This window comes from Pongo pygmaeus, chromosome 9 (genome assembly GCF_028885625.2).
Source record: "Pongo pygmaeus isolate AG05252 chromosome 9, NHGRI_mPonPyg2-v2.0_pri, whole genome shotgun sequence".
NCBI classification, from domain to species: domain Eukaryota; kingdom Metazoa; phylum Chordata; class Mammalia; order Primates; family Hominidae; genus Pongo; species Pongo pygmaeus.
The window spans coordinates 14,931,696-14,952,563 of record NC_072382.2 but is presented as its reverse complement, the minus strand read 5'-3'; the positions used below and the strand labels follow the sequence as shown (position 1 = coordinate 14,952,563).

General features: G+C 38.2%; 1 protein-coding gene across 2 annotated transcripts in view; it reads left to right on the top strand.

The window, feature by feature from the left end:
- MS4A4A (membrane spanning 4-domains A4A) overlaps positions 1–20,868 on the top strand; it is a 143,542-nt gene that overhangs the window by 86,156 nt on the left and 36,518 nt on the right. The window lies entirely within an intron of this gene.

Genomic DNA, 20,868 nt, shown 5'->3' with positions numbered 1-20,868 from the left:
TCTGGGAACCATATTTTAAGAGCTACTGCTCTAGACGAACCTGGAGTTCTCCAGATGCAACTAAAGCCTTTTTAATTCTACTGCTGGTATTGAGCCAGGATGCATAGAACCTGGCCCTGTGCCTATCTTCTCTTCTGAGTAGGATTTATTCCATAAGCTTTGGCCTTCTCTTTGCATCTTCATATCTGTGTCTGGAGGGTAGGGCCAAGTTGGACTTGGGGAAACTAAACTGAGGCCTTTTATTGTAAGGACAGAGAGTAGGATGTGATGTCTTGATGCTGCTTCAGGTTACTAGAGGAGACAATGATCTCAGTTCAGAACCAAGCTTCAAGTTATACATCTCTCGGGGACTATTTGTCTCAGGAATGCAAGCTGCAAGCTAGGATTTACTTTTCAATCTTTCCCCAGTTTCTTTCCCAAAAGTAACATATCTTTGGGAAGAAATTAGGATAAAAGAGCAATGGTAAGCTCAAATCCTGGCATCAGGAAAATTCTCCTAGCACTCGTGGTATGACCTGTTCACCATTGACCACAAAGACATGTAGAAGGTGGTGCACAATTTTCAGGAGTCCAGAAATACAAACAGTTCTCTTAATACTTGCTCTGTAGACTCAATTGTTGTCATCTCTTTCCCTCTTTCCACACACACATGCACACACACACACGCACACACACGCACACAGGCAGTTCTTACAATATTGAGATGCTTTGCTTAGACTGGGCTGTATATAAGAGACCTGATTTACATCTTATAAAAATAGAACATCAGAGTCAGAAGAGACGTGGAAATCTTCCTACACTGAAATATGAGAAGTCTGTGGCCCAGGGAAAGAAAGTGATTCACGTGAGTCATGAAGGTAATGAATGTATAACCCAGTTTTTCTGTTTTTCCTTTTATCCCCTTCATTTTGACACTGAAGTGTCATATTTAATTGAGCCATAAGAGGGAGGCAGTGGACAAGAAATTGTGCTTTGAATTCCTACCTAATCTGGTGTCTTCTGGGAAGACCTTATGAGAAGTCAACTCCCAGCTCTGGTCTTGTGTACTAGCGCTGGGTTGGGTCCCATTTCTATCCCATATTCTCTGGGAATCTAGTGGATACAGTAAGTCATCCCTCTGACCCTCAGTTTTTTCATCTGCTAAATGTAGGTATTATTTAGATATTATTACTTGTATTGAAAGGTGCCTATCTGAGAATGAATATTAAAAACATCACAAGTTGATTTTCAAGATAATATTAAAGTGCTTTAATTTCAAAGGGTGCTTTTTGTACCATCCTAACTTTATACCACTTTTTTGTCCACCCCCACCCCATTCTCTGCACTCTGGTGAACTGAAAAACATATTTTAGATTTTATCTAATTGTTATTTACTCTAGTCTCCTCTCCCTTCTCCTGTCTTTCCGCACATTCTGTAAAATGTGAGCGCATGCATGATGGAGGAGGGTGTGGATACAGCTAGAGGGAGAGGCTGAGACTGCACATCTCACCTGGTCTCATATTCTGAAAAATCTGGGTTATAAATGGCACACCAGAGACATTACCATGCCCTCTTCTCTGCTTTTTGGAACATGGATCTCATTGCAGAAGGTGAGGGTTTGGGAAGGCTTCAGGATGAGTGGCCAGGTGGCACCATCTGTGCCTGGCTTCTTCCCTTCTTGGTGGAACAGCCACTGGCCTCTCATACAGGAAATAACCTGAACCAGCCCGACCCTGAGAGCTTCCCGCATGGTGTTGGACTTATAGATCACATATTAAGGAAATATGTCCGTGAGAGATTTTGGGATGACTCATATGGTTTCATGGATCTAGAAGTGACTTTGAAAGTGAATGAGCCAACCTAGTCGTTTCTAGTGAAGCTGACTGATGGAAATGAACCAAGCATTTATTTTCCAATGCCATAGAGTGGGTCAGTGAAAGCTGGGTGGAGAGAGGATTAAAAGAAGTGAAATAAAGTTAGGACTTCTTAACGTTTCTCTAATACCCATTCCCATCATGGCTGGGCCAGTACCATTTTTGGAGTGTTTTGTTTCTCTTTCCCTTTATTGTACACAGTATAGAAATTCACTGACTACTCCTCAGATTTTTCCAGTCCTGCCTCCCCAGAGGAAATTTACTCACATCCCTTTTCATGCCAGTAACCACTTGGTGTTGCTCGAGCACCTCCTAGGATTCTCACTCTTTACTCAAAATGGATAATAAAGAAATTTTCTCAAAAGCAATTTAGGTGAATAAAATTTAATCTAACAATATGTGTGAACTATTCTTCTGAAATAACAATGCTGATAGTGAGTGGAACCACGCATTTATTTTCTTGATCCTGATAATACAAATCCCTAGCAGTTATCTGGACCAACAAGTGGTAAGAGCAGAGGTCTTGAGGTGAGCACATTCCGTGCTTCTGAGGAAACAGTACGTCTGGAGATATGTTAAGACTGGAATAGGGAGAGGAGAAGGCAATGTTGTCTGAGGTTTCTAGGGGGCTGGATTATAAAACGACTTGAGGCTTATTAAGGAGATAAGGCTTATTCTGAGTGAGATAGGAGGCATTGGAAGATTTTCAGCAAAGGGAAGACAGGATCTAACTTGCATCTTAACAGGACCACTCTGGCTGCCTGTCTTGGTAAGAACAGACTGAAGGCAGGTGAGGGAAGATGTGGGGATAATCGTGAGGAGGCTCTGGCAGTAGTCCCAGAGAGAGGATGGTGGGCTGTGTTGTTGAAACACAGCATCTCTGCTCATTCAAATCCTGGGGGGGGTGGGTGCCTATGCCTCTCTTTCGCTCCCCACATTCAATCATTTTGAAGGCTCAGGTATCAGTAAAGGTGTCCTCAAGAAACATAATTCATCCCATGTGACTTATTTAAGGGATTTTTATGAAGACCTCGCAGAATTTGGGCAGAGTTAAGGGAACAAAGAAGGAAAGGGAGGTCACTACAGACAAGAAAAGCAGGAAGGTATGAGAAGAGAACACAGTATTATGCGGACCAATAAAGAGCAGAAGTCTTGTAAGAAGAGCTGCTTCGTAGTATAATTGTGGAAGAAGTAGCTACTTTCAAAGGCTGTGTCAATGCAGAGAGAATAGGAGAAGCAATGCTTTGTCCTCTCTCTCTTTCCAGCCTCTAATTCTCCAAACAAACCTGAATGGTTTGCTTTACTATCACACATTTATAGGGGATTTCTGGAGATTTTCCCAGAGTCACACAATTGGCAAAATGTTGAATTGTCTTGAGCTCAGACCTGCTGCTTTTTAGCCCTGTGGCCTTTCTATTACACTACCTGGTCCCCCTCCAGAGAGAAACAATTAAATGAGACTTGGCTTTGGCTCACTGAGACAATGAATAGGGAAAGTTGGAAGTATAAGTAGGTGAGAAGATATATTGTCAGCTCATTCCCTTTTTTGCCCTCCCAGGAGAAAAAAGAGCTGGCATTTTTTTTTTTGGAATGAGATATTTTCTTTTTCTGATAGTGTTCCACGGCTCTTCCTGATGTTTTCTGTACCTTTCTTTTTTTTAAACTTTTATTTTATGTTCAGGGTACATGTATAGTTTTTAAATAAATAATCTGTACACCAAACCCCGTGACATGCAGTTTGAAAGACAACTGTAGGTACCAACCTCCCAGGATTTTAGTGAGAAGCAATGCTGCATCCCAACAACTCAACCCACCATCCTCTCTCTTGGACTACTGCCGGAGCCTCCTCACTATCCTCCCTATGTCTTCCCTCATCTCCCTTCAGTCTGTTCTTATTATGGCAGGTAGCCAGAGTGATACTGTTAAGACACAAGTCAGATCCTGTGTTCCTTTTGCTGAAAATCTTCCAATGCCTCCTATTTCACTCAGAATAAACCTAAGTCCTTAATAAGACCTCAAGTTCTTTTATAATTGAGGCCCCGCAGACACCTCAGACAACATTGCCTTCACCCCTCCCTATCCCAATCTCAATGTGTCTCCAGACACACTGCCCCCTCAGAAGCACAGGAACCTGCTCCCCTCAAGAGCTTTGCACTTTCCACTTCTTTGGTTCAAATAACTGCTAGTAAGCTCTAAGGATTTGCATTATGAGGTTCAAGAAAACAAATGCTTACATGTCACAGAGGTTTGGTGTACAGATTATTTTATCACCCAGGTAATAAGCATAGTACTCAATAGAGAGTTTTTTAATCCTTACCCTCTTCTCACCCTCTACCCTCCAGTAGGACCTAGTGTCTGTTTTTCCCTTCTTTGTGTCCATGTGTACTCAATGTTTAGCTCTTGCTCATAAGTGAGAACATGTGATACTTAGTTTTCTGTTTCTGCATGAGTGTGCTTAGGATAAAGAAATCCAGCTCCATCCGTGTTTCTTCAAAGAACATGAACTCATTCTTTTTTATCGCTGTGTAGTTTTCCATGGTGTATATGTACCGTTTTTTCCAGTCTACCACTGATGGGCATTCAGTTTGATTTCATGTCTCTGCTATGAACATATGTGGACATGTATCTTTATGGTAAAATAATTTATGTTCCTTTGGGCATATACCTAATAATGGGATAGCTGGGTCGAATGGAACTTCTGTTTTAAGTTCTTTGAGAAATTCCACACTACTTTGCACAAGGCTGAACTAATTTACATTCCCACAAGCAGTGTATGTGTTCTTTTTTCTCCACAATGTTTTTAGCATCTGTTATTTTTTGACATTTTAGTAATAGCCACTCTGACTGGCATGAGATGGCCACAGTCTCATTGTAGTTTTGATTTGTGATTCTCTAATGATTAGTGACGTTGAGAGTTTTTTAAATATACTTGTTGGCTGCGTGTATGTCTTCTTTTAAAATGTGTCTGTTCATGTCCTTTGCCTGCTTTTTAATGGGGTTGATTGTTTATCACTTGTTAATTTAATTTCCTTATAGATTCTTGATATTAGACCTTTGTCAGATGCATAGTTTGCAAATACTTTCTCCCATTCTGTAGGTTGTCTGTTTACTCTGTTGACAGTTTCTTTTGCTGTGCAGAAGCTCTTTAGTTTAATTAGGTCCCACTTGTCCATTTTTTTTTTTTTTATTTTGTGCAATTGCTTTTGACATCTTAGACATGAAATCTTTTCCAGGGCCTATGTGCAGAATGGTATTTCCTAGGTTATCCTTCATGGTTTTTATAGGCTTAGATTTTACATTTAAATCTTTAATCCATCATTAGTTGATTTTCGTATATAGTATAAGTTAGGGATCCAGCTTCAATCTTCTGTAGATGGCTAGCCAGTTATCCCATCACAATTTATTAAATAGGGATCCTTTCCACATAGCTTGTTTTTGCTGACTTTGTTAAGTATCAGATGGTTGTAGGCATGTCACTTTCTTTCTGGGCTCTTTATTCTGTTCCATTGGTCAATGTGTCTGTTTTTGTACCATTATCATGCTGTTTTGGTTACAGTAGCTTTGTAGTATAGTTTGAAGTCAGGTACCATGATGCCTCCAGCTTTGTTCTTTTTGCGTAGGATTTGCATGGCTATTCAGGCTCTTTTTGGTTCCATATGAATTATAAAATAGTTTTTTTTCTAATTCTGTGAAGAATGTCATTGGTAGTTTGATAGGAATAGCATTGAATCTGTAGATTGCTTTTAGCACTATGACTATTTTAATAATATTGATTCTTCCTATCCATGAGCATGGAATGCTTTTTTATTTGTCTGTGTCACCTCTGATTACTTTGAACACTGTTTTCTAATCCTCATTTTAGAGATCTTTCACCTCTCTCATTAACTAAATTCCTAGATATTTTATTCTTTTTTTTTTTTGCCTATTGTGAATGATTTGGCTCTCAGCTTGGATGCTGTTGGTGTATAAAAATGCTACTGATTTATATACATTAATTTTGTATCCTGAAACTTTGCTGAAGTTGTCTATCAGATGTAAGAGGTTTTGGGCAGACTATGGGGTTTTCCAGGTATAGAATCATATCATCTGCAATCAGAGATAGTTTGACTTCTTCTTTTCCTATTTGGATGCATTTTAGTTCTTTCTCTTGCGTGATTGCTTTGTTTAGAACTTCCAGTACTATGAAAAGGAGTGGTGAGAGTGGGCATCCTTGTCTTGTTTCAGTCATCCAGGAGAACTTTCCAGTTTTTGCCCATTCAATATGGCGTTGGCTGTTGGTTTGCCATAGATGGCTCTTATTATTTTATTATTTTGAGGTATATTCCTTCAATGACTAGTTTGTTGAGGATTTCTTAACATGAAGACATGTAGAATTTTATCAAAAGCCCTTTCTGCATCTACTGAGATGATCATGTTTTTAGTTCTGTTTACGTGGTGAATTACATTTATTAACTCACCTTACGTTAAACCAACCTTGCATCCAAGAGATAAAGCCTACTTGATTATGGTGGATTCGATTTTTTATGTGCTGCTGGATTTGGTTTGCTAGTATTTTTTTTGAGTGTTTTTGAACCTCTGTTCATCAAGGATAGTGGCCTAAAGTTTTCTTTTGTGTGTGTGTGTGTGTGTGTGTGTGTGTGTCTGCCAGATTTTGGTATCAGAATGATGTTGGCCTCATAGAATGAGTTAGAGAAGATCCTTTCCTCCTGAATTTTTGGAATAGTTTTAGTAGGATGGTGTCAACTCTTCTTTATACATTTGGTGGAATTGGGCTATGAATGCATCTGGTCCTGAGCTTTTTTTGGTTGGTAGGCTTTTTGTTGTGATTCAATTTCAGAACTTGTTATTGGTTTGTTCAAGGTTTTAGTTTCTTACTGATTTACTCTTGGGAGGTTGTATGTTTCCAGGAATTTATCTATTTCTTCTATGTTTTCTAGCTTGTGTTCATAGAGGTGTTCATAGTTGTTTCTGAACATTTTTTGTATTTCTGTGGGATTAGTGACAATGTTGCCTTTGTCATTTCTGTTTACGTGGATTTTCTCTCTTTTTTTCTTTATTAGTCTAGCTACTGGTCTATCAATCTTATTTGTTCTTTCAAGGAATCTCCTCCTGGATTTTTTGATCTTTTTATGGTTTTTCACATTTCAATATTGTTTAGTTTAGCTCTGGTACTGGTTACTTCTTGTCTTCTGCTAGCTTTGGGGTTTGTTAGCTCTTGTTTCTATAGGTCCTCTGTGGGTGATGTTAGGTTATTAATTTGAGATCTTTCTAACTTTTTGATTTGGGCATTTAGCACTATACATTTTCCTCTTAATGCTGCTCTAGCTATGTCCCAGAGATTCCAGTATGTTATATCTTTGTTCTCATTAGTTTCAAAGAATTTCTTGATTTCTGACTGAATTTCATTGTTTACCAAACACTCATTCAGGAACAGATTGTTTAATTTCCATTTAACTATGTAGTTTTGAAAGATCTTCTTGGTATTTGTTTCAGTTTTTATTGCACTGTGGTCTGATAGCGTGTTTGGTATGATTTTTTTTAACTGCCGAGGATTGTTTTATGCCTGGTTGTGTGGTTGATTTTAGAGTATATACCATGTGCACATGAGAAGAATGTATATTCTGCTGTTTGGGGGTGGAGAGTTCTGTAGTAGTCTGTTACACCCATTTGGTGAAATGTTGAGTTCAGATCCTGAACATCCTTATTAGCTTTCTGCCTCGATGATCTGTCTGATACTACCAGTGGGGTGTCAAAGTCTCCTGCTATTATTGTGTGGTTATCTAAATCTCTTCATGTGTATCTAAGAATTTCCTTTGTGAATCTGGGTGCTCCTGGGTTTGATGCAGATATATTTAGGATAGTTAGGTCTTCTTGTTGAATTGAACCTTTACCATTATATAATGGCCTTCTTTATCTTTTAAAATCATTGTTAAAGTCTGTTTTGTTTGAAATTAGAAGAGCAACTGCTTAATTTTTCTGTTTTCTTTTGTTTGCTTGGTAGATTTTTCTCCATCCCTTTACTTTGAGTTGTCATGGGTGTCATTTCATGTGAAATGGATCTTCTCTGGACAGCATACAGTTGGGTCTTGCCTCTTTATCCAATTTGCCACTTTGTGCCTTTTAATTGGTAAATTTATCCCATTCATATTCAAGGTTAATATTGATATGTGCAGGTTTTGATCTTGCCATCATATTATCAGTTGGTTATTATGCAGACTTGAATTTTTGTCCCAAAATTTGGACAAGAAGGCCCAAACAGAGCTTCCCAGCTTACCAGGAGCGGAAGTACAATAGGAACACATCAATTATAACTGATGAACTGCTGGATGTTCAATGTGGACTAACTTGGGCGCTAAAACTCCATGAGGCCCAGTCTTGGGGAGAGGTCAAACACTTGCATGGCTTTTACCTCCAAGTGTCCTAGCAGGTACTTAGTGTAAAGAACAGAGAAAAATCTTGTGCTTCTGATTAGGGAAGGTAATATAACCATTTTTGAAATACTCCAGGGCATTCTGTTGTCTTTAACAAAAAAGTCTTCCCTCAAGGGAAACTATTTTTTCAGATTCTGATTGATTCTGATTGATTTGGATAATATCAAAACCTAACCCCAGCACTTTGGGAGGCCGAGACAGGCAGATCATGAGATCAGGAGATCAAGACCATCCTGGCTAACATGGTGAAACCCCGTCTCTACTAAAAATACAAAAAATTAGCCGGGCGTAGTGGCGGGTGCCTGTAGTCCCAGCTACTCGGGAGGCTGAGGCAGGAGAATGGCGTGAACGTGGGAGGCGGAGCTTGCAGTGAGCCGAGATCGCGCCACTGCACTCCAGCCTGGGCGACAGAGCGAGACTCCACCTCAATTAAAAAAAAAAACCTAACCAGTCTTGGAAAAGGTCAATACACAACTCCACCTTCCTCTATCCTTCCACGTGGGAAAATTGAATATTCAGCTACATCTCTCTCTAGTATCCTGCCTGACCTAAGTTCAGGTGGGGGCTAAGAAGCATTTGTGAATTTGATAACTGAGGAGCACAAGCTGCTAAAGGGCTGCGACCTAATTATGATACTAGAGGATGTTTCCCCTCAATCTACACTATCATCAGATGAATCAGGATCCTGTATGACAGCAGGAGATTGCAGTGAATGAACTGTAAACCTCAGACCCTATTTAAGAAGTGGTGTCTAGGGAGATCCAACAATAATAGGGGAGACCAAAACAAGGACATTACAGGACATTTCAGCCTTTGACCCAAATAGCTACAGCAAACAATAAATGCAGCCTAACTTCTAGCCAGATAAACATAATACCTTAATAAAAGGCCTATTTACTTCCTTTTATGTCCAGCTATCAAAAAAAAATTACAATGTATGTTAAAAGGTAAAAGACAAAGTGTGAAGAAACAAAGCAAGCAACAGAACAAGATTCAAATGTGGCAGAGATTTTGGAATTATCAGATCAGAAATTTAAAATAACTATGATTAATATTATAAGGACTTTAACAGGAGAAGCGTACAACATGCAAGAATAAATGGATATGATAAGGGCAGGGCGCGGTGGCTCACGCCTGTAATCCCAGCATTTTGGGAGGCTGAGGCGGGTGGATCACGAGGTCAGGAGATCGAGATCATCCTGGCTAACATGGTGAAACCCCGTCTGTACTAAAAATACAAAAAAAAATTAGCCGGGCGTGGTGTTAGGCGCCTGTAGTCCCAGCTACTCAGGAGACTGAGGCAGGAGAATGGCCTGAACCTGGGAGGCGGAGTTTGTAGTGAGCCAAGATCGCGCCACTGCACTCCAGCCTGGGTGACTGAGCAAGACCCTGTCTCAAGAAAAAAAAAAAAGAATAAATGGATATAAGCAAAGAGAAGAAATTTCTAAGAAAGAATGAAAAGGTAATGCTAGAAATATAAAATACAGTAATAAAAATTTTAAAAATGTCTTTGATAATTTCATCAGTATACTAGGCGTGTCAGAGGAAAGAGTCAGGGAGCTTGAAGATAAGTCAATAAAAACTTTCCAAACTGAAGAGCAAAGGGAAAAAAATGGAAAAAAAAGAACAGAATAACCCCAAAGTGCAGGACAACTACAAAAGGCATAACATTACACGTAATGGAAATACCATAAAAAGAAACAAGAGAGAAAGGAAGAGAAGAAATATTTGAAGTTTAAATAATGACTGAGATTTTTCCAAAATTAGTAACAGATGCCAAATCACAAATCCAGGAAGCTCAGACAATACCATGCATAGTAAATAGTAAAACATCTGTACATGGGTATATAATATTCAAAAACAGAAAATCAAAGACAGAGAAAATTTTGAAAGAAGCAATAAAGGAGAAAAGGAAACTTAACTAGAGAGGAACAAGGATAAGTATTACATTAGGCTTCTTTTCAGAAACTATGCAAACAAGAAGTGGGTGAAATGAAATATTTAAAATGTTGGAGGTTAAAGGTTCAGGCACCATTCACTCTTCCTTGTTGCAATAGACACTGGTTGAGATGTTCGGTCTTTCGGCCCTGGAGTTCTGCCTATGTATGCTGCTATGTTGTAGACAGGTCAATGCAAACTCTTCCATTTTAAGAGTGTCAGCATGTTCCATAGAGCTCAGTATATCTCCAGGCCTGGGATTTGTGAATTAATATCCTCATATTGGAAGAAAAATAGTCATGTGAATTGGTGGTGATGAGATACACATGGTAGGCAGTATTTATGGCAAGGGTGGTGCTCAAAAGAGCTGGTTCATATTGGCAATGAGATAATCAGATGGGAAGAATGAACCAGATGTAGAATCACTGGAGATCAGGCCGGCTGGTCCTTAGAACGTACCTATTCTAACTCTTGAGGATGAAGAAACAAAATATTACTCTACATCACATTGAGTTTAGTTTCTGAGTTGAGATTAAAACTTGGGTCATCTCACTCCCAGAGATATACCTTACTGTCTTCAGCTACTTTCTTTCCCAGACTTCCTTCATAGCAAATATTTCTTGCACATGTGAGGAGACTTCATGGGTTCTCTGTGTCCTGGTTTTCCCTTAGTATCATTGATCATCTGTGCTCCCTCTTAGCTCTTAATCTTATGGTTTTAATACTTTTTTCCTAGAAATCATAACAAGAGCCATAATCTTGTTGAATCAAAGTCTGTTGGCCTATCCAAATGTTTATAACATAGTTTTAATTCATCCACTGTTACATTAAAGCAAATTATAATGAGCGACTGCTGGAGAATAGTATTTGCTTGGATTTCTGAATATAGTATAGGTAGGTAGCCTGGAATAGCCAAGGAATCTGTGTTCATAATTCAAAGGAGAGACTATAAAAAATATATCAAAATACTAAAGTTGGTTTTGAATAACTACTGGCATTTTATTTAGCTTTTTGTGGAATGTATTTTAACTGCCTCAAATTCACAAGATAAAATCCAGTGTATTAGAAACATGACTTTAGGACACTTGACAAAATGAAAACATTGGGGAAATTGCTTGCCAGAGATGGTGATTATTATCCTCCGTGAAACTCAATGTTCAAGGGAAGTGAGATTAGACCTCTATAATTGTAGGCCTTTAGATGGCATGTGATGAAATAAAAAAAAGAAAGTTTTTGTTTCCTTTGATAACTTATATATTTGTTCAATTTGAGTGACTTGATTGGCTGTAAGTCATTTTCTAAGAGTTTCAGATTAAAACTTAATTTCCTTAGTTGGCAAAAATGGTTGCAGAGCAGTAAATTGGTCAGAGCTAAGAGATCTTGTAGTGATAAAGAAGAGAAGAATGTGATTTGCATACACTACTTTGGTGTCAGCATAAACGAGTTGGGCTATTGTCATTAAACAGACCCTGTCCTTAGGGGACACTGGCATTTATTTTGCATATTAATATACATAGGCACCAGTATCTGAGGTTAAGTGTTAAGAATTTTAAGAGTGTTTTCTTAAGAATAATACCTTTCTTTGCTACATATGTACTATTTGAAGAACCATTTCTTAAGCACAAAGGAAACCCATATGGGAAAAAAAAAAACATTTTGTGCTTTTAATTTAGAATTATATAGGCATTGGAAAAATATTTTTATTAAAAGGATACAAAATAATATTTTTTCTAGATTCAAAATGAGGAATTACAGTGCTTAGATCTATCACCTCAACTTTACATGACTCCTACTTCCTAATATATTTGTTTTCACATTTTCCCTCTGTTCTAATCTTTTATTCCAGACATCTCTAAGGCTTTTACCATCTCTTTAGCTGAGATTGGAATATAATTTTCTCTGATACTGTATCTCAGTTCACTGCTGACTGATGTGCCACCAACATCCATTCTCTGCATTGATTCTATTTTACCCACCCAATAGCATTCCACAGAAATGTTCCTACCTGGTGTCAGACATTGAGAAATGTTGAAATCAAAAAGATAAATAAGATACATTATCTGTCCTCAGAGATACAATGAACTGGTAAGAAAAACACTTAGAAAAATACAATTTTCAAATAATGGCTAATCTTGGTGGATTAAACACATCTATTTCCTCATGAAACCCAACTAAATGACTATAAAGGGTCTGGGAGAAAGTCATAAATCCAAAAATTCAAAAATAATGTGAGAGAAATTGCATCATTTTTTTAAATGTTAGAAACCAGCTAGACAAGCAATAAATGACTTAGCAGCCTCCAGAAAGTGAAAACCTGACTGATGGAATTGAAAGCTTAGAAAAAATTTGATTCTCTTTGCAGAACCCCAGTAAGTCTCAAGAATAATAAGTGCTTTCAAAAAAAATGTATATTCTGTTGATTTGGGGTGGAGAGTTCTGTAGATGTCTACTGGGTCTGCTTGGTGCAGAGCTGAGTTCAATTCCTGGGTATCCTTGTTAACTTTCTGTCTCGTTGATCTGTCTAATGTTGACAGTGAGGTGTTAAAGTCTCCCATTATTATTGTGTGGGAGTCTAAGTCTCTTTGTAGGTCACTCAGGACTTGCTTTATGAATCTGGGTGCTCCTGTATTGGGTGCATATATATTTAGGATAGTTAGCTCTTCTTGTTGAATTGATCCCTTTACCATTATGTAATGGCCTTCTTTGTCTCCTTTGATCTTTGTTGGTTTAAAGTCTGTTTTATCAGAGACTAGGATTGCAACCCCTGCCTTTTTTTGTTTTCCATTTGCTTGGTAGATCTTCCTCCATCCTTTTATTTTGAGCCTATGTGTGTCTCTGCACGTGAGATGGGTTTCCTGAATACAGCACACTGATGGGTCTTGACTCTTTATCCGATTTGCCAGTCTGTGTCCTTTAATTGGAGCATTTAGTCCATTTACATTTAAAGTTAATATTGTTATGTGTGAATTTTATCCTGTCATTATGATGTTAGCTGGTTATTTTGCTCGTTAGTTGATGCAGTTTCTTCCTAGCCTCGATGGTCTTTACAATTTGGAATGATTTTGCAGTGGCTGGTACCAGTTGTTCATTTCCATGTTTAGTGCTTCCTTCAGGAGCTATTTTAGGGCAGGCCTAGTGGTGACAAAATCTCTCAGCATTTGCTTGTCTGTAAAGTATTTTATTTCTCCTTCACTTATGAAGCTTAGTTTGGCTGGATATGAAATTCTGGGTTGAAAATTCTTTTCTTTAAGAAGGTTGAATATTGGCCCCCACTCTCTTCTGGCTTGTAGAGTTTCTGCCGAGAGATCTGCTGTTAGTCTGATGGGCTTCCCTTTGTGGGTAACCCGACCTTTCTCTCTGGCTGCCCTTAACATTTTTTCCTTCATTTCAGCTTTGGTGAATCTGACAATTATGTGTTTTGGAGTTGCTCTTCGTGAGGAGTATCTTTGTGGCATTCTCTGTATTTCCTGAATCTGAATCTTGGCCCACCTTGCTAGATTGGGGAAGTTCTCCTGGATAATATCCTGCAGACTGTTCCAAAATTGACCACATAGTTGGAAGTAAAGCTCTCCTCAGCAAATGTAAAAGATCAGAAATTATAACAAACTGTCTCTCAGACCACAGTGCAATCAAACTAGAACTCAGGATTAAGAAACTCACTCAAAACCGCTCAACTACATGGAAACTGAACAACCTGCTCCTGAATGACGACTGGGTACATAAGGAAATGAAGACAGAAATAAAGATGTTCTTTGAAACCAACGAGAACAAAGACACAACATACCAGAATCTCTGGGACACATTCAAAGCAGTGTGTAGAGGGAAATTTATAGCACTGAATGCCCACAAGAGAAAGCAGGAAAGATCCAAAACTGACACCCTAACATCACAATTAAAAGAAATAGAAAAGCAAGAGCAAACACATTCAAAAGCTAGCAGAGGGCAAGAAATAACTAAAATCAGAGCAGAACTGAAGGAAATAGAGACACAAAAAACCCTTCAAAAAATTAATGAATCCAGGAGCTCGTTTTTTGAAAGGATCAACAAAATTGATAGACTGCTAGCAAGACTAATAAAGAAGAAAAGAGAGAAGAATCAAATAGATGCAATAAAAAATGATAAAGGGGATATCACCACTGATCCCACAGAAATACAAACTACCATCAGAGAATACTACAAACACCTCTATGCAAATAAACTAGAAAATCTAGAAGAAAGGGATAAATTCCTCGACACACACACCCTCCCAAGACTAAACCAGGAAGAAATTGAATCTCTGAATAGACCAATAACAGGCTCTGAAATTGTGGCAATAATCAATAGCTTACCAACCAAAAAGAGTCCAGGACCAGATGGATTCACAGCCGAATTCTACCAGAGGTACAAGGAGGAACTGGTACCATTCCTTCTGAAACTATTCCAATCAATAGAAAAAGAGGGAATCTTCCCTAACTCATTTTATGAGGCCAGCATCATCCTGATACCAAAGCCGGGCAGAGACACAACGAAAAAAGAGAATTTTAGACCAATATCCTTGATGAACATTGATGCAAAAATCCTCAATAAAATACTGGCAAACCGAATCCAGCAGCACATCAAAAAGCTTATCCACCATGACCAAGTGGGCTTCATCCCTGGGATGGAAGGCTTGTTCAATATACGCAAATCAATAAATGTAATCCAGCATATAAACAGAACCAAAGACAAAAACCACATGATTATCTCAATAGACGCAGGAAAGGCCTTTGACAAAATTCAACAACCCTTCATGCTAAAAACTCTCAAGAAATTAGGTATTGATGGGACATATCTCAAAATAATAAGAGCTATCTATGACAAACCCACAGCCAATATCATACTGAATGGGCAAAAACTGGAAGCATTCCCTTTGAAAACTGGCACACGACAGGGATGCCCTCTCTCACCACTCCTATTCAACATAGTGTTGGAAGTTCTGGCCAGGGCAATTAGGCAGGAGAAGGAAATAAAGGGTATTCAATTAGGAAAAGAGGAAGTCAAATTGTCCCTGTTTGCAGATGACATGATTGTATATCTAGAAAACCCCATTGTCTCAGCCCAAAATCTCCTTAAGCTGATAAGCAACTTCAGCAAAGTCTCAGGATACAAAATCAATGTACAAAAATCACAAGCATGCTTATACACCAATAACAGACAAACAGAGAGCCAAATCATGAGTGAACTCCCATTCACAATTGCTTCAAAGAGAATAAAATATCTAGGAATCCAACTTACAAGGGACATGAAGGACCTCTTCAAGGAGAACTACAAACCACTGCTCAATGAAATAAAAGAGGATACAAACAAATGGAAGAACATTCCATGCTCATGGGTAGGAAGAATCAATATCGTGAAAATGGCCATACTGCCCAAGGTAATTTACAGATTCAATGCCATCCCTATCAAGCTACCAATGACTTTCTTCACAGAATTGGAAGAAACTACTTTAAAGTTCATATGGAACCAAAAAAGAGCCCGCATCGCCAAGTCAATCCTAAGCCAAAAGAACAAAGCTGGAGGCATCACGCTACCTGACTTCAAACTATACTACAAGGCTATAGTAACCAAAACAGCATGGTACTGGTACCAAAACAGAGATATAGATCAATGGAACAGAACAGAGCCCTCAGAAATAACGCCGCATATCTACAACTATCTGATCTTTGACAAACCTGAGAAAAACAAGCAATGGGGAGGGATTCCCTATTTAATAAATGGTGCTGGGAAAACTGGCTAGCCATATGTAGAAAGCTGAAACTGGATCCCTTCCTTACACCTTATACAAAAATTAATTCAAGATGGATTAAAGACTTAAACGTTAGACCTAAAACCATAAAAACCCTAGAAGAAAACCTAGGCATTACCATTCAGGACATAGGCATGGGCAAGGACTTCGTGTCTAAAACACCAAAAGCAATGGCAACAAAAGTCAAAATTGACAAATGAGATCTAATTAAACTAAAGAGCTTCTGCACAGCAAAAGAAACTACTATCAGAGTGAACAGGCAACCTACAAAATGGGAGAAAATTTTCCCAACGTACTCATCTGACAAAGGGCTAATATCCAGAATCTATAATGAACTCCAACAAATTTACAAGAAAAAAAAAAACAACCCCATCAAAAAGTGGCCGAAGGACATGAACAGACACTTCTCAAAAGAAGACATTTATGCAGCCAAAATACACATGAAAAAATGCTCACCATCACTGGCATCAGAGAAATGCAAATCAAAACCACAATGAGATAGCATCTCACACCAGTTAGAATGGCAATCACTAAAAAGTCAGGAAACAACAGGTGCTGGACAGGATGTGGAGAAATAGGAACACTTTTACACTGTTGGTGGGACTGTAAACTAGTTCAACCATTGTGGAAGTCAGTGTGACAATTCCTCAGGGATCTAGAACTAGAAATACCATTTGACCCAGCCATCCCATTACTGGGTATATACCCAAAGGGCTATAAATCATGCTGCTATAAAGACACATGCACATGTATGTTTATTGTGGCACTATTCACAATAGCAATGACTTGGAACCAACCCAAATGTCCAACAATGATAGACTGGATTAAGCAAATGTGGCATATATACACCATGGAATACTATGCAGCCATAAAAAATGATGAGTTCATGTCCTTTGTAGGGACATGGATGAAATTGGAAATCATCATTCTCAGTAAACTATCGCAAGGACAAAAAAACAAACACCGCATGTTCTCACTCACAGATGGGAATTGAACGATGAGAACACATGCACACAGGAAGGGGAACATCACACTCGGGGGACAGTTGTGGGTTGGGGGGAGGGGGGAGGGATAGCTTTAGGAGATACACCTAATGCTAAATGACGAGTTAATGGGTGCAGCACATCAGCATGGCACATGTATACATATGTAACTAACCTGCACATTGTGCACATGTACCCTAAAACTTAAAGTATAATAAAATAAAAATAAAAAAGGAATCAAAAAGAACCAAAAAGAAAAAGAAAATTCAGTTGAATATGTCTGGGGACACAGCTAACTGTCTGAGAAGGTAGTTGAATTAGTCTGTTCTCACATCGCTAAAAAAGACACAACCAAGGCTGGGTAATTTATGGAGAAAAAGAGGTTTAATGGACTCACAGTTCCACATGGCTGGGGAGGCCTCAGAATCATGGTGGAAGGCAAAATGCACATCTTACATGGCTGCAGACAAGAGAGATTGAGAGCCAAGCAAAAGGGAAAACCACTTATAAAATCATCAGATCTGGTGAGACTTACTCACTACCACGAGAAAAGTATGGGGGAACACGCCCCCATGATTCAATTATCTCCCAGTGGTTCCCTCCCACAACGTGTGGGAATGATGGTAGCTACAATTCAAGATGAAATTTGGTGGGGACACTGCCAAACCATATCAATAGTGAATACTTAAGTAAGTGAATTCACTGAGAATAGTGAATTAAGATCCCTGAAGGCCTAGAGTGTAACCAGTCTTAACTGGAATAGGAGAATATAAGGCTCCAGAAAGGGAGAATGTCTACAGAAAAATACTAATGAAACAGATCAATTACCCTGTGGGTCTATAGACACTGAGATTTACATTTATGGTGGAGTATTTAAAACAACTTATTTTCAGGTATGTAGAAAACAGCATATGAAACATGAGGCACTTACTAACTTCAGAGAGAAAAATGGTCAAAAGGAAGCGTAATCATAACACTCATAATGAATTAGCCATTAATGATTTAAATACTATAAATTGAGTTAACTAAAAAATCATGATAAAACTATATGGGAGAATGAGGGAAAAGGAAATGTTATGGTGGGAAGGTGTGTCCAGGGTAAAAATGAAGGATATAGGGGTTAGTCTATTGTCTTCAGTAGTAGGAAGTTAGTGGATAATACATAAAACCAAAAATTAGAACAGTATTTAAAATCATTCACTTAGAAATATGGAGTCAACACAAAAGGAAACAATTAAAAATTAAATACTTGCTTCTGGAGAAAGAAAACTGGTTGGGAACTGGGGAAGGGGGCACTAATGATTTCTTTCAGGCTAAATCCAGTGAACATTTTACTGTTGTTAGCTTGTCTCTCTGAAGTATTTAATAATAATTGAATAATTTCTTCCTACTGAAATATTTCTGTGCTCAAAAAATGATAAGTAATTTATTTATATTATCTAATATAACCCTTTCAACAACGCTATGACATCTTACTATCTATATTTTACAAAGAGTAAACTGAGGCACAGAAAGCCTAAGCAACTTGGTCCAGCTCACATAGGGCATAGGATTCAAAACTCAGCTTAAAGCCGGGCGCAGTGGCTCATGCCTGTAATCCCAGCACTTTGGGAGGCCGAGGAGGGTATATTACTTGAGATCTGGAGTTCGAGAACAGCCTGGCCAAAATGGTGAAACCCAGTCTCTGTTAATATATAATATAACATATTATATAGAGATATATTAATATATCTCTATATAATATATAATTATCTATATATAATATATAGATATTCTATTATATATATAGGATATATATTCTCTATATATAGAATATATATATTTCTCTGTCAAATTTCATGTTATTGTTCTCTTGAAATTGTTATCTGCTAATAATAACCTGATAATGTCTCATTTCATACCATATGGAGTGGGAGGACAGACTGATGCCTGTCCTTAGTCTAGAATTTCAACCTCTCTTAGGAAGTCATGAAACTCTGTACCCTTGTCTTCTGCAATGCCGCATTTTCCGAGTTTGCCTGCTATCTTCCTTACCCTCTTTTTCATAATCTTCTGGGAACTCTTATTTCTGATTATACTGTCTCTATCCTCTGGAAAAAGGGTTTGATGTTTTCTGCCTCCACCCACGAGCCTGGGTGATCTCATCCCTCTGGGTGAAGAGTGGTTGGGTTTACCTCTATAGCCATGTTCTCATTCCCTAGCTCCTGCCGGTTATCCAATTCTTATCAACTTTATTTGAAGGTCCCTACACAACTCTGATTAAATACATTCAAAATTTTACTCTTTGTTCCTGCAGTTCTGTCCTGGTCCATGTCTATTGCCTTACTGAATGGCTCTATCACTCATTCAGTTTCCTAACCCAGAATCTGAGTGTCATCCTTTCCTGTTTTTTCTCCTGATTTACACATCCATTATACCAACAAGTACTGTCATTTCTCGTTCCTAAACATCTTCCAAATCCATTCATTCTCTCCAACTTCACTAGCATCACAGGTAGTTCAGGTAACCATCATCCCTTCCCTAAAGAACTGCCTCTACCTTGAGCTTAACTCTCTGATTTTATTATTATTTATTCCTGTTGTTTGAAACCAGGACAATATTTCTGAAATACAATCTATTTTAATTTTGAGAATTGTAATTTCAGATTATAGAGAATTAAGCAAAACTGGATTTCAATCTCATCTATACCAGCTATACGAATATCTCTGAGTTTCAGTTTCTTCTTCCAAAAAATAGAAATAATAATATTACGTTCCTTCATTCCCCTTCCATTTGTGTGTCTTTTGCTCATTCATCAGGTCTCCAATTAGATGTCCCCTTATCTAGGAAGTCTCCTCTGCCTACCCAATTTTGGGTTCATTGATCCTCCTATGAGCTCTCTTAGGATACCCTACTTTACCTTGCAGATCACTGATTATAATGGGTTGTAATGATGTATTTACTCATCTGTATTGCCACTTTACCTTGCAGATAACTGATAGTAATGGATTTATTTACTGGTCTGTTTTTCCAAGTAGTCTATAAACTCTTTGAGTGAAAATTATTTTTTACCATTTTATCAGAAGCACATGGCACACTGCTTGGCTTATAGTAGTTTTTCTAAAGAAAATGCTGAATGAATGAAAACTGCACGCCACTTTGCTTTCCTCCTCCATGTAAAGTAGGCATTAGTTTATTTTACAAATGAACCTTTTTTTTAATCTTTTTTTTAATTATACTTTAAGTTTTAGGGTACACGTGCACAATGTGCAGGTTAGTTACATACGTATACATGTGCCATGCTGGTGTGCTGCACCCATTAACTCATCATTTAGCATTAGGTATATCTCCTAATGCTATCCCTCCCCCCTCCCCCCAACCCACAACTGTCCCCCGAGTGTGATGTTCCCCTTCCTGTGTGCATGTGTTCTCATCGTTCAATTCCCATCTATGAGTGAGAACATGCGGTGTTTGTTTTTTTGTCCTTGCGATAGTTTACTGAGAATGATGATTTCCAATTCATCCATGTCCCTACAAAGGACATGAACTCATCATTTTTTATGGCTGCATAGTATTCCATGGTACATATACAAATGAATCTTAGGTTCAGGAGATTAACAAGGCCATGCAAGAAATGCTTGCCATTGATTTTATCTTAGTCAAAGACCAGCTCGTTCTATGATACCAGCTGCTTCCTTCACTTAGAAAGGTGTTGTTTTATTGCCATACAACCAACTTGTTGCCATCTTATGGCCACTCCTGATGAATCTCTAAAGGTGGGATTTCATGTAAATAAAGCATTTAAGTTGTGTATATTAAGGTTGGTGCAAAAGTAATTGTGATTTTGGCCGTAAAATAATGGCAAAAACTGCAACTACTTTTGCACCAACCTAATAAAATAGTAATAGTAGGGCTCCAG